At 40.0% G+C, this 13842-nt stretch overlaps 1 long non-coding RNA gene across 1 annotated transcript; it reads right to left on the bottom strand.

Annotated features, from left to right (window-relative positions):
- Nucleotides 1-4796: 4796 nt before the first annotated feature.
- LOC140688983 (uncharacterized) lies at nt 4797-9485 on the bottom strand. The gene is made up of 2 exons (XR_012063821.1): nt 9197-9485; nt 4797-5459 (listed from the first exon to the last, which is right to left on the bottom strand). It is a non-coding gene; the product is annotated as an uncharacterized lncRNA (long non-coding RNA).
- Nucleotides 9486-13842: the final 4357 nt, after the last annotated feature.

The raw sequence follows: 13842 nt of genomic DNA, 5'->3' as shown, positions 1-13842 counted from the left end.
AATTACTCACATTTACGTGCCTGAGGAATCATACCAGGAAAACTGAAAAAGCTTCATAGAGAAAGCTCAGTAAGGCTACCGCAAAATCTTCAAGGCATTTAAAATCATCCCTGTATCTAAAATATAGGAAGGAAAGATGATCTAGTTTTTTTAATGTCAGTGAATTACCAGATGCTTCCTATATGATTATGTACAGTATCTCATTTAACACTCACGGGAAATCTTGTGAGGGTGCACGTGGTTTTGATATTTAGAGTCCAGGAGGCTGAACTTCACTGGTGTTATATTAAGTAATTCACAAAACCAGAATAAGATGCCAATTCATGGGTCTCTGAAATCCAATGTTTTTCAATGATATTAATGTTATGTGTATAATCATGTCATATGTTTGTTTGGACATGTATAATGATAATGACAACAAAAATTGTACAAAAACAAACCAGCTTACATTGATCAATATTTAATATGTCATAGGCCCTTTGCAGTGGCCCCACTTCATCATCAAAACAACTCTCTGAAAAAAAAATAATTCATTATTATTCTGATTTGAAAGGAAAAATTGAGGGAGAGAGAGTTCTGTAAGCAATTTGCTAAAGTTTGCATGAATGCTAGTGATGGGCAGATATTTGACCCCATGTGTGATTCCAGAGTTCACAGTCATAATAAGTGTGACAAGTGCTCCACTATGGCAATTGCTTCCACGTTCATTATTTTATTTGAAACTATAAAACTTTATGAGAGGGCTAGAGCGAGCATCTGCTGACTTTACAGGCAAAGAAATGGAGGTGAGACTTCCAGGGAGCTGGGAAGCAGCAGGGCAGCGTTTTAAGCTCAGATCTTCTGACTCTGGAACACACACCTGCTCCAGGAAGTCACGTGATGCTCATGTGATGGACAGAACAGGGCTGGTGCTTCTGGGAAAGACAAAGTTCCACACTCTTGTTCCACAACTTGCCTTGCAAACTGAGCATCATAAAAAAAAAAAAAAGTTATGGCAAGATTGAAGTAAGTCTTTTTGTCCTCTTGAAATTGAAGGCTTGATTTCTCAACGAGCTAAATCAGCCAAAAAGAGCTCATGTGTTTTCATGTTCAGCTCCAACCTGGGTTTAGCAAATTTTGACGGCTTAGCACTACTTCACAGTAAACAAAAGACAATTCTTGTCCCCAAGCAACTTACAATCTGGTTGTGGGGTAACAGTATCACTCATGCAGGAACAGCAAAAAATGGAAAGTGTACGCTGTATGTGTAGATGTTTAACAGAAATAAATAATGAGCAAAGGATGGTATTGCCAACTTTAGGAAGAGATACTGAACAGATTCTTCTGGGTCATCTCTGCGATAGACCATAGGAATTCCAGGTGAAGGGAAAGATTTCACTCTGTAATCTCTGTGGTTTTCCTAATCAACTACCTTGAAAAAAAAAAGTCTCCAAGCCACACTGCTCTGTGCTCTTCAAGAGTGTCATAGATGTAGACAGAGTAGCCGGTACCTTCAGACTTTGTGCCTTAATTTTCCAAGTTCTTTTTACAGACCTCTGGGAATCCACTGTACAAATTCACAGACGTCTGGAAAGAGAAATACTACAAATTCTTACCTAACGCCAATGTCTTTGCATGCATAAATGTCTCATTTTGTTCTTCTGTCTAAGAGTTAACTGAAAGTCAAAGACTGAAGGATGCAAATGTTTGAAAGAAACAATGAGGGAAATAACCCTGGTTGGCAGTTCTGGTGAGGTATTTTGGACAGATGGGGACATTAGGAGGACTTTGAGCATCCACAGGAAAGGGAGACTAAAGGTCTGGTGGTGGCAATGCAAAATCTCATTCCCCAGCTTATTATTTCAGTCCCATCAACTGTCTTGTCTTGGGAGACACAATATTTGCTCAGGAAACAGGATATGAGGGACAGGAAACAGCAGATCTGGTCCTCATGAGCCCAGGCTTCTTTGCCATTTATCAATATAATTTTCACTGTTCTCAACCCTAAGCAAACTCCCTGTTTATACAGTCCTTCTGTGATTTGACCCAGATAAGGACAAAGTGTGTACTGATCAGTTTGCTTGAAAAGCACCTTGAAAGAGAAGAGCTCAGTTTCCCCTAGAGGATCACAGCCATACAAGAAGTTGATACTTAAGACTCATATCACATCAACACTTAACGGCTTCCAAGCAAGTGGACCAATCTGAACTAGATGCACCGGGAAATTTTTGCTACATAGTTTTCTTTGCCTGCAAGTGCCCGTTCAATCCCATAAGCAAGGTGTGGGTGAGTTGATGCCTCCTGGGAGATGTCCTTTAGCAAGAGCTGATGGGAATTTGTGGATAAATACTGTGGTCATCACTTTGCATGGAAAACCTCTGATACACACTCTTCAAACCAACACTTGGTGTCTCCAATCAGGTGAAGAGCCAGCTGCCCAATGTAGTAACATGCTTAATAACACATCATTGACTGGTTTCTTCCTCGTTCCTATCTTACTTCTCCAGCCCCTTAACAGAGTTTCCTGGTCTCACCTTCTGAAGACTCATGTCAGAAAAGAATCCTGCCTGCGGTAGAATTTCACATGATACAGGTGAAATGTGTACCACTGAGTTCTCTTCAAGTCTGTCACTCATACGGCAAAACATCATAAGACGACTTCATAGTGTTTCATAGTTAAAAAAAAAATTCTTTAAAGCCACTTTAAATGACACTTCATTTCTACCCCAAAAAGCCAAGTAAGAAGCCCATTAATAGTAATGCTTTGCTCTCATGCATAATTTTGCACTTTCTACAGCACTTTCCCATATTTAATCATATTTGATCCTCATGACAAGCCAGTACAAAATGTAGGGCAAATGTTAGCTTGAGGGACAATGTGGAGTGGTGGAAAGAGTTCTCTGAACTGGGGGCCTAGAGACCTGATTCTGTCAGTAATTAGCGGTGCTTCCATAGTCAAGGCCTTAATCCTCTCCGGGCCTTGGTGGCCTCATCATAGCCGAGGGCTGGTCCGTGGGATTTCTGTCAACATTCTATGAGAACCAAAAGTCCAGAGATGGAGGGTAGGGTATGTGACTGTGGGCAAGCTTCCTTAGCATCAGACAGTGGTCAGGAGCAGCACCAGGACTGAAAACAAGTTGTAGTAACTTTAGAGAAAGGGTGCATTTAGTAGCAAACAAGATCTTGTATTGATAAGAGCTTGTCACGCTAGCCACGGAGAGCACGTTGTGTATCACACATTGTCATAAATGCTGAAAAGGAAAATCACACAAGAGATGTGTTATTCCCAACATACAGGTTAGGAACCCTGGACTCCAAATGTTTATGTCACTTGGCCCAAGTCACAAGTTTTCCCTGCTCTCTGAAGCCCATTGACATGATTCCAAAAATGCCCTCTTCAGTTCAACAAGTATTTTTGTTTCTGTTTCACCCAGCACATCTGACAAGGGCATGGGGAATATTATGAAAAATTAGGAGTTTTGTTATCTGTGGTGTCCACTCAACTCCTCTGATTATATTTCCTCATTTATAAAATGGACATTCCTTTAGGGTGCTTGAGAGAATTAAAACTGGTGAAGGATTCAAAGTCTTCAGACTATGATTTCTACTGAGTATGTGTTAGTTTCCTTCCCTGTTTCAGATCAGTTTTTCTACCAAACCCAGGCTTCTCTGAAGGCCACACTGTCAGCTTTATATACCTGCAATCAACCTCTCTCCTACAAACACACATGGGGAAGGCTGGGAGGTTGGTGGTGCATGGGAAATGTGAAAGTCACGTGTGTTTAATTTTTCTTGTCCTGTCTCTGCCTTGATTCCAGTCTATTAGATTTATGAAAAAGTTCATCTCTGTCTATGTTTCCAGGATCTGTATTGTATTTAACTTTACCTCATTGCCTCCTCTTCTCACCTTTTTACCTGTGACCTTGAGTGTGCCCATTCACATGCATATGTGACTAGAAAGTGCGTATGAAGGTGATGATTTTTTTTAATGTTTTCCCCCCGGTTTTTTTTTTAACTTTATTGATTTATGCATTTATTTTACAATACTTTATCCTTAAATTGAAGTATAGCTGATGTACAATATTATACGCTACAGGTAGACAATATAGTGATACACAAACTTTTAGAGCTTATGCACCATTTATAGTTATTATAAAATATTGACTGTATCCCCCATGGTGTACAACACATCCTTGTAGCCTATTTTATATCTGATAGTTTGCACTTTTTCATCCTCCCCTTCCATCCTGCCCCTCCCCCTTCCTTCTCCCCACTGGTGACCACCGGTTCCATGAAGGAGATTATTTCACTCATTTTTAGATCCAACTAGTGAGTGATTCATAGTTACCGGACTATGACTGTACCATAAGGCTAGAAGGACATGTTGTATCAACCAGGGAAATTGCATAATCATTATATTTTAGCTTAAATAACATCAGAAAAAAAACTTTAATTAAGATTTTTAATTAATAGTTGAGAGATCAATCCATCAATAATCATAGCAATGGTTATGGGGTATAATTGAGCTTCATTTAGGAGGGGGCTGATCAATGATTAGAATGAACCTTTCATATTCCCGGTCTTGAAAATATTCAGACACGATGGATTTTGACTCACAAAATGAAAAAGAAATGCCAGGATTGTAGATTATGGGGCCTTGGCAACTAGGGCATGAAAAGGAAAACAGATGATTGAAGTAAAAGAAATGATTCTATTGTTCAGCGTGTACATAATTATATTGCTAATTTGTACAAGTGCGAGATTAATAGAGGAAAAAATGCATCTGAGGAAGTCTACAGAAAAAAAACAAAAAGAAATTGCTTGAGACAGCTTTCTTTGGAAGCTAATTTCTCAGGGGTGTTCTTTCTATCTCTAAGGGCAAGATGGTTGTGTGAATTCAAATGACATTCTTATCCTAGCATCATAGGAGCGGATTCAGTAGGGGATCGGACACCTCAAGGAGACAGTCCCTGTTTGTAGGATGATGACGACCCCTTGTGCTTCTGCCTGATCTGTTCTAATCAAATCCAAATGGCTCCTGGGACCACTGTCGATTCCACCCGAAGATGGTTCAGTTCTCTTTGGAGAACAGGTAGGTGATCTCATTCCAGGGCCGTCTATCTGATGAGGATGAATTCCACGGTGCACAGTCCAGATGGAGTCATACACACTCAGGCTGGGGTGAGTCGTGGTTTTTCAGAGTAGATAGCACCCCGTTATTGATGCGGCACACCATTCTCAGGGAACAGGCCACGTAAGAGTCTCAGTATCTCTGAATACACACAAGATTAGTCGCACACAAAGACAACTTCACAAATATTTTCAAAGCCTTTTCTCCCACTGGAAAACCTACTTTGGCTACAAATTGGGGACTGGCTACTCCCACACTTGCCAACAACTTACACCCATTTCATCCTGTTCTCTCTTCAGTTTACATGTGTCCTCTCAACTTCAGCGCGGTCTCAGCCATGGCAAGGATTCTGTATGTAAAAACATTTAACGTAAAAGCTCATGAGTGTAGTCAGTAGAAATATTTATATTGTTTATTTCCTGTATTTGTCCAGACATATACTGTTCTCTCTGGCAGATGCAAATAAAGGGAAAAAATGTATATCCATGCTTTTAACTTCTGTAAAGCTAGCATGCAGTGTTGACTGAAGGCATGATGTAGTGATAAGAGCAATGGAATTTATGTCCAGCACTAATTCACCCACATTTGCTGTTTGGTTTTGGGTAATTAAGTTACCTAAACTATCTTGTCTTCAGTTACTATATCACTAAGGAAAAAAATAAAAGCTTATTCTGATTTTTCCATAGTTCATCACCATTTTGCCATTTTGACACTGTCTGGAGTTAGTTCAGACTTTACAGGTTCAGGGCACAGACCCCCAACAAGTCTGTCCTCACTTCACTGATCACAAGTCCTGGGGTTCCTAGGCCACCCACACTTCTGACCATCTGGCTACAAAATTGGCAGTTCCCACTACCACTACAACAACCCACAGGGCTCAGCAAAATGCTATTACTTACGTGAACAATTTTACTATAAAGGATAAAAATAAGAACCAGCCAAAAGAAGATACCCATACAATGAGGTCAAGATGGTCCTCAGCACAAAGCTCTCACATCCTCTCACCATGGAATCAGGGCACATCACCCTCCCAGACACAGCAGTGTGTTCACGAACCAGGAAACCCACCTGAACCTCAGCATCCAGAGTTTACACTGATGTTCCCTTACGTAAGCATGACTGATTTCATCATTGGCCATGTGCTCGAACTCAGTCTTCAACCGCATTTCCCCCTTTAGAGGTTGAGAATTTGGGTTGATGTAACATGGCTCAAAGCCCCAACCCTCTAATAACATGACTGGCTTTTCCAGCATGACCAGCCTCCATCCTGAAACTACATAGAGCCCATCATGGGTGACCTTTTGAGCATAAACTCAGGTGTGGCCCCAGGATTACACCACAAATAAGAAAGACACAACTATCACTTACAAAATTCCAAGGAACTTTCTGTCCAGGGCTTTGGGAAAAATGGCCAGATAAATTATTTATGACGCAACATCTATTGGTTGTATTAGGTAATCAGATATGATGCCTGCAATTATGTGTTTTTTTACCTTTATTAAGCAAAAGTAACGTCATGATTTTATTGCTTGAAAATAAGAGAACGATGCAATTTCTGTGTAATTCACTGTGATACCATCACTGTGATAGATCACTTGCAATTTCAGAAGAGAGAAATGTCAATGCTGGCTCTAGCCATCAGAAGAATTTTCATAGCTGAGACAGACCTTAAGTTGGGTTTTGAAGGATAAGCATAATTTGTTAGGGAGAAACGATCCCTTATATTCCATATACGCTGTCTATGCAGTCAAAATAATTTAACAAATAAAAAATAATTTAACAAATAATAAAAGTAGACTTGCTGACTGATCATTTCACCTTTTGATAGTTTTAGCGCTCTTTGAACACACAGCTCAAGAACATCTAAGTGTTTTCCTACAGATGCCCACGAAAATCTACTTGGAAAGGAACAGCCTTTATGCTGAGTCTGCATTTCCTCCCCCTTGTGTATATCTGGGCCCACAGATCGTCAATCCACGTGGTACCTGGAATATGGGGAAAGCCTGGTTTCATTCTAATCTCTATCAATGTCTAGCTTCATCAGTTTATACAAGATACTCAACCTCTTAGAAACCTAGCTTTTTCACCTGCTAAATGAAAATGCTACTTGCAATGTCTACCTCATAAGGTTACTTCAAGATCCAAAAGTGCATTATAAATTTAACAAGCTACTTTATTTTAGAATTGAGCTCAAAGGTGGAAAAATAGAAAAAGTTGAAAACAGGCAATACATCTTCAAGTGGTACTGCTGCCCCTTCCTGCCACCCCATCTCAGCTTTCATCAGATATTCCTTCTCCTACCCACTTAGGAGAATTCTATTATTTCTACGTATTGTTCACAAAGTTCTATGAAAAATACCAGGATATGTATGAAAAAGGAGATTAAAATATACATAATCCCATAAACAGGAAACATCTGCCAGACAGACAGTGAGTGACCCCACACAGACAGGCTGGCATCTCTAGCATTCTGATGGGGAAAGTCAGAACAGAGAGAGAAAGCAATAGTATAAACCAACAACCATAGTGCAATTCCTGCTGTGGTAAGTGCTCTAAGAATTTATGCTGAAAGTGTTGTGTGAGTTTAAATGCAAGAAAAATTAATTCTGGCTCAGGGGAGGGTCAGGGTGTGATGGAAAAAAACAAAGCTTGTGCTTGGACTTGAAAGACAAGTTGAGTTTGAGAGTCAAAGAAGGGGCTGTGGGAGCAAATCATACACAAGTTCTAGCACGAGTGACGTGCCCAGTTGGAAGAGTAAGACACTTTCTGGGCAAAGTGGACAGAGTGTCAAAGCCAGGACGTGAGAAGCTTGGGATGAGACACTGGGAAGACCCAACACCGTGAGAAATGCTCAATAGACATGTGAAGGGGGAGGAGGCTGCTGATCGCATCTTTGTTTTAGAAATACCACCCTTACTCTGGTGAGAAAGATTGGTTGCACAGAAGAAACTGAAGTTAGGAAGTCTGAGAAACATTTCAGAAAGTGTAAGAGATGATTTTTATTGAGTGATTCCCCTGCAACACACTATCTTCAAAACCTAAATGTGTTAGTACCTTAAATTGCTGAAACAATAGTATGAAGTAAATACTCTTGTTATCTGTGTTTCGTAGACAAGGAAGCTGGAAGGCCAAGTTAACTGGCTTAAGTGAATTGACCAAAGTGGTACCAGTCCATTTGTCTCCAGATTCATATTTCTTCATTGCTACAAGTTGGCCAGGATCCCAACAATGAAAAAAAAAATGAGAAAGGAGGGATCTGTACTTGACGGAGAGAAATTTCAAAAATATGACCCTTTGTTTTTTGAGATTGGATGAATGGGGATGCTGAAGGGATGGGAGTGGAAGGGAAGGTAGAGAGTACGGCTTTAACCTGGTGAATTTTGGATCTCTGCAGGTTGTGTACAGGCATTTAAGAGTCATTAACTTTCAACGAAAGTTGAAACCATGGAAATTCATGAACTTGCTAAGAAAGAGACTATCACAAGAGAAGAAGAGAGGTAAATTATATGAAGAATTTTAGGTCAGTGGGGAATGTGTGAAGCCAAAAGTTTGGACATGCCCTCTAATTATGGGTTCAATCCCTTCCCCATTGGGGTTGCGTTGGTTAAGGTGATTGACATTTGCTCTAACCTCAGTCTGGAGTTTTGACAACTGCTTCTCAAGGAGTTCACCGCTACAAATGAGACTAATAGGAGTCCATGGCCAAAGGCCTAGGACTGTTGGGAGACATTTAATTACCTTAAAATTTCTATAGCCTGGGGAACACAATGGTTAATGGGGTAATCCGATGGGAGGTGGGGACTTTCAAATGCTAGACTGTGTTGCTAAGAGTAGACTGTTACTGCACTGGAGATGATAAAGCCATAGTGGATAGATGGTGACTGGAGCATAACTTCAACATTCATAAATCAACAACTGATGAAATATACTCGTGGGTAGCTAAGTAGATTTTGTATGGTAGGTTGCATAAACTGATTACAGTATACTGCAGGACTCAGGGAATTATGGGCAGGGAATTTATTCATCGGAAAAAGAACTGGAGTCAGATGTCGCTTTATGAAAACCTGAAAGCTGGGAACTACATACCTTAGGGATCAGCTGGAAAGATGCTAAGGTTCCTTCACAGGTGGAAGAATTAATTCAGCAGAGGAATTTTCTTCAGTATCCTTAGAATCAAGCAGTTTTTCGAAGCTGATGGACTTCCTGTCTTCAGAGAACACTGCCGCATTTCCTGGCAGGAAGAAAAGGAATGAGGACCACTTGGAAGGGTAGCCTAAGGAAGCAGACTGGCCAGGAACAGGGCTGTAATTTTGGAAACCCTGAAATAAAGGACACTGGAAACTGTGAGCCCAGTAAGGGACTTTCTGATGACACTTCCTGGTGCCTCCCCTTCATGGTGGCCTTTGTAGCACCCTGGATAAAATAATGGCTCATTGTTGGCATGGTGGCCAATGTCACAATAGAGATGTTCTGTAGGGCAACCAGGGGCAGGCTCTGACGGCTCAGGAGGAAGAGCAGAGGTGTGGAGTCACTGCTTATAAATTTCTGGAGTGTGAGAAGATCATTTCTAGGCTACCCTAAAAGCACTTTTGAAAAATAAAGTAATTCGTGTGGCAAATTTCCTGATATATTCTTTCACTCTCTCTGTTTATCTCCCCATAGGACGTCTTCCCAACTAACCACACCAAGGATAAAGCTGTCCTGTATGCTGAATCCTCGTCGCTGTCACGATCTTCATCACAGGGTCCTTGAATGTTTGTGTGTGAAGGACTCCTAGAGACCATACCAATAAATGCCATGTCCCAGGTTCAACAGCTGGAAACCAGACACCCGGAAGAGATTTCTCCCACTCAAATAATTTGTTAGTCACTAACACCGAGAAATCAGAATGAAACGGCGCGACCCAGGCAGGGAGCACTGATGGTGTGAGACGGTTCGGCAGGAGTGCGGAGGGGCGCAGGAGGACACGCGGGTGGGGAGCAGGCAGGGTACAAAAGGACAAACACACTGAAGAACTGGGCCTGATCGGCCCTGGGAAGCACGCATGGCTACCAATGGGCTACGCTTGGTCAGACACAGATTTCAGAAAGGTCATTCTGAAGACGGGGGAAAGATGGGACCAGAGGGCTCAGTTACAAAGATAATTAAATATTCCTGGGGAGTAATAATAAGTTCTGAACCGAGAACAATACCTCGCAACTCCCACTATCCAGTGCCTTGTATTTTCTCTACCATAAGTTTGTTTCTTGAGTTTGATTCTAAACTCATTAAGGACAAGGGCCTGGTCTTTGGCTAAGTCAAGAATTTAGCATAGAGTGGGAATTAGCAGATCTTTAACTGTGCTTTGAATGAGATTTCTGAGCACATGCTAGTTTGGGAGGAGGTCATATGGTAAAGTCAAATCTTACTCTAGCACACATCCATGCTGCAATTCATGCTAAATTCAAAAATATTACGTAAGTCACTTACATTTGGGAAGGTCCAATTTCTTAAATTATAAAATATGCGAACTGCATTTAATATACTCCAAATTCCCTTCCAGCTTTAATGTTCTATCATTTTGGTTTTCACAAACTCAAGAAAACAGTTCTATTTACTCCAAACTCCGCTTAAACGCATCACGTTGGCTCAGCGCTGTGAGAACTTCAGCCATGGCTCCTGCACCCTTGCCAAGTTCACAATTCTGAGAAAGGAAATTCATGTTGTTCAGAGGCCTTAAGGTTCAAAGTGACTCATATTTTCCAGACAAGGTCATTTCGCTGCACTGGAGAGTCCTGAATAATCTCCTCATATTTGAAAACAAAAAACAAAAAAAAAACAGCACATCTGCATAAAGAACACACTTTTCACTCTTCAACAGCATGTACCTTGAGAAGAAAATAATGCAATTATCTTTATTTTTGTAGTCTTTTGCATTTTCATTCAATATATGGTGAGTTCTTCAGGCTCTCTGCAATGAGGGAAAAGTAAGTTACCACACAGTGTCTATTTCTAGGCGTGATGCATAGATTTTGTAATTACTGTCATTTGTCAGAATCAACCTGTTTCTTCCTGAATGCTAGAGTCAAAAGAGAGCAAATAAAATGGTTCTTCAGAGGAAAGGAAGGGATGTTTCCTTGTTATTGCAAATGGGCAAGATTAAAATGCTTTGAACATCTCCTGCTGGTCATCCTTGCTTCTTATTATGCAGTCATGGAAAAGGAATGGATGAATCTAGAAATACACCTCTTTTTTTTCCTGTGGCATGTTTGCTTTTATGATTGAGAACTCAGGTGGGGACCAATAGAGCCAGGATGTCCTTGTTAGTGAGGTTTACCCATTGATAAACAGATAACCACATTGATGTATCTTAGGATTATTCCTCATAGAATGCCCCAGATTTTGACTTACTTTTGAATTACTTTCTAATTTTTTTTCCTTCAACATTTAAAAAAATTATCAGTGGGACTATCAGGCACTAGACAACATGATAGCTATCTGTTTGCAAATGACACAGATTGAAAAAAAAATCATAGCTGAAGTTGGATCTTTCTATATGACAGATGAGATTCTGCTGTTGAAGAGGCTGGAAAATGAAAGATGACCTGGTTCATAGTTCCTGGGGACAATATTTAATGGGGGTGGGAGACAGCTGGGGAGACAGGCATGAGCAAGTTACTTTCATCCTCCTAGCCTTAGTTTTCTCATAAAGGAAGACATTTGGGCAAATTTTTTTCTAGCTCTAACATATAAATATATACTTTGATGTATGTTTGATTTTGTGGTAGGCAGAAAAGGAAATACCCATGTCCTAATCCCAGGAACCTGAAATTATTATTATTAGATTATGTGACAAAGGGGATTACAGTTGCAGGTAGAATTACATTTGCTAGTCAGCTGGTCTCAGGATAGGGAGCTTTCCCTGGATTATTAGAGTAGGACCAGTGTAATCCCAAGGGTCCTCATAAATGGAAGAGGAATGCAGGAGAGAGAGCCGGAGGGATGGCAGCTTGAGGAGGACCTGAGTTGCTGGTGCTGGTTTGGATATGAAGAAGGAGAACCAGGAGCCAAGGAATGCAGCAGCCACTAGGAACTGGACAAGGCAAGGAAATGGATTCTTCTCTAGAGCCCCAGAAAGAAACAGCCCTGCTGACACCCTAGTTTTAGACCAGTGGGATCCATTTCAGACTTCTGATCACCAAAACTCTAAGATGTTAAAATCATCTTGTTTTTAAACCATTAAATTGGAGGTCATTTGTTAGAGCATCACCAGGATGGGAATGCAGTTTTAAAGCATCCATCACACTTCCTGAATTTAAAAGTTACTGCAAAGCTATGGTAATCAAAACAGTGTGGTACTGGTCTAAGGACAGACATGGAGCCTAGTGAAATAGAATAAAGATCCCAGAAATAAACCCTTTGGAGTACCGTCAATTGATTTTTGGCAAGAATGCCAAAATCTTTCAATGGGAAATGGACAGACTTTTCCATTAATGGTGCTGGAATAACTGGACATTCAAACAAGCAAAAGAGTCAAATTGGACCCTCATCTAACACTATATAGAAAAATGAATTCAAAATGGGTCAAAGACCTAAAGGCAAGACCTAAAGCTCTAAAACCCTTAGAAGAAAATATAGGGGAAATGGTTCTTGAGAGTGATTTCTTGGGTAGGGTATCAAAGGCATAGTCAACAAAGGAAGAAATAGATCATTGGATTTCAACAAAATTAATAATTTTTATGCATCAGAGGACATTACCAAGTGTGAAAAGACAACTCACTGAATGAAAGACAATATTTGCAAGTCATATATATAATAAGGCAATGATATCTGAATATATAAAGAGTCTGTACAGCTTAACAACAATAAACAACCCAATACAAAAATGGGTGAAGGACTTAAATAGACATTTATCCAAAGAAGTTGTGCAGATGTCTGGTAAGAACCTGAAAAGATACTCAACCTTTTTAGTCATTAGGAAATGCAAATCAAAACCACAATAAGGTATCACTTCACACACATTGGGGTGGTGATTACTTATAAAAGTGAAAAATAAGAAGCACTAATAAGGATATTTTGGAACCCTTGCATGCTGCTGGTGGGGATGCAAAATGGGGTGGCTGCTGTGGAAAATGGTTTGATGGTTCCTCAAAAAGTTAAGCATAGAATTATTATATTTTCTAGTAATTCCATTCCTAAGTATGTAGCCAAAAAAATTAAAAGAGAGATTCCAGTTGATACTCTACATCCATTTTTCACAAAAGCCACAAGGTAGAAACAATCTAGGTATGCATCAACAGATGAAGGAGTTAAAAAATATGGTCTATATGTACAATGAAACATTATTCAACCATATGAATACATGAAATTCTGAAATATGCCCCAACATAAGTGAATTTTGAAAACGTTATCCAAAATAAAGTAATCCAGACACAAAAGGACAAAATTTATGTGATGTCACTCATGTGGGGCACCTAGAAGAGGCAAATGCATAGAAACAGAGTGAAATAGAGGTAATGAGCTGTTAATGGGAGGGGAAAATTGGGAATCACTCTTTAATGGGTATAGTGTTTCTGTTTGGAATGTTGAAAATGTTCAGGAAATGTAAAGTGCTGATGGTTGCACAGCACTGAATATACTGAATGTCACTGAACTGTACTCTTAAAAATGATCAAAATGGTGAATTTTGTTATGTATATTTAGCCACAATAAAAGATGAAAAATCCAATTGGAAACCTTCAAGTAATAATGAC

The sequence above is a fragment of the Vicugna pacos genome, chromosome 24 (genome assembly GCF_048564905.1).
Source record: "Vicugna pacos chromosome 24, VicPac4, whole genome shotgun sequence".
NCBI classification, from domain to species: Eukaryota; Metazoa; Chordata; class Mammalia; order Artiodactyla; family Camelidae; genus Vicugna; species Vicugna pacos.
Note: the sequence above shows the minus strand (reverse complement) of the source record. Positions and strands in the feature narration are given on the sequence as shown.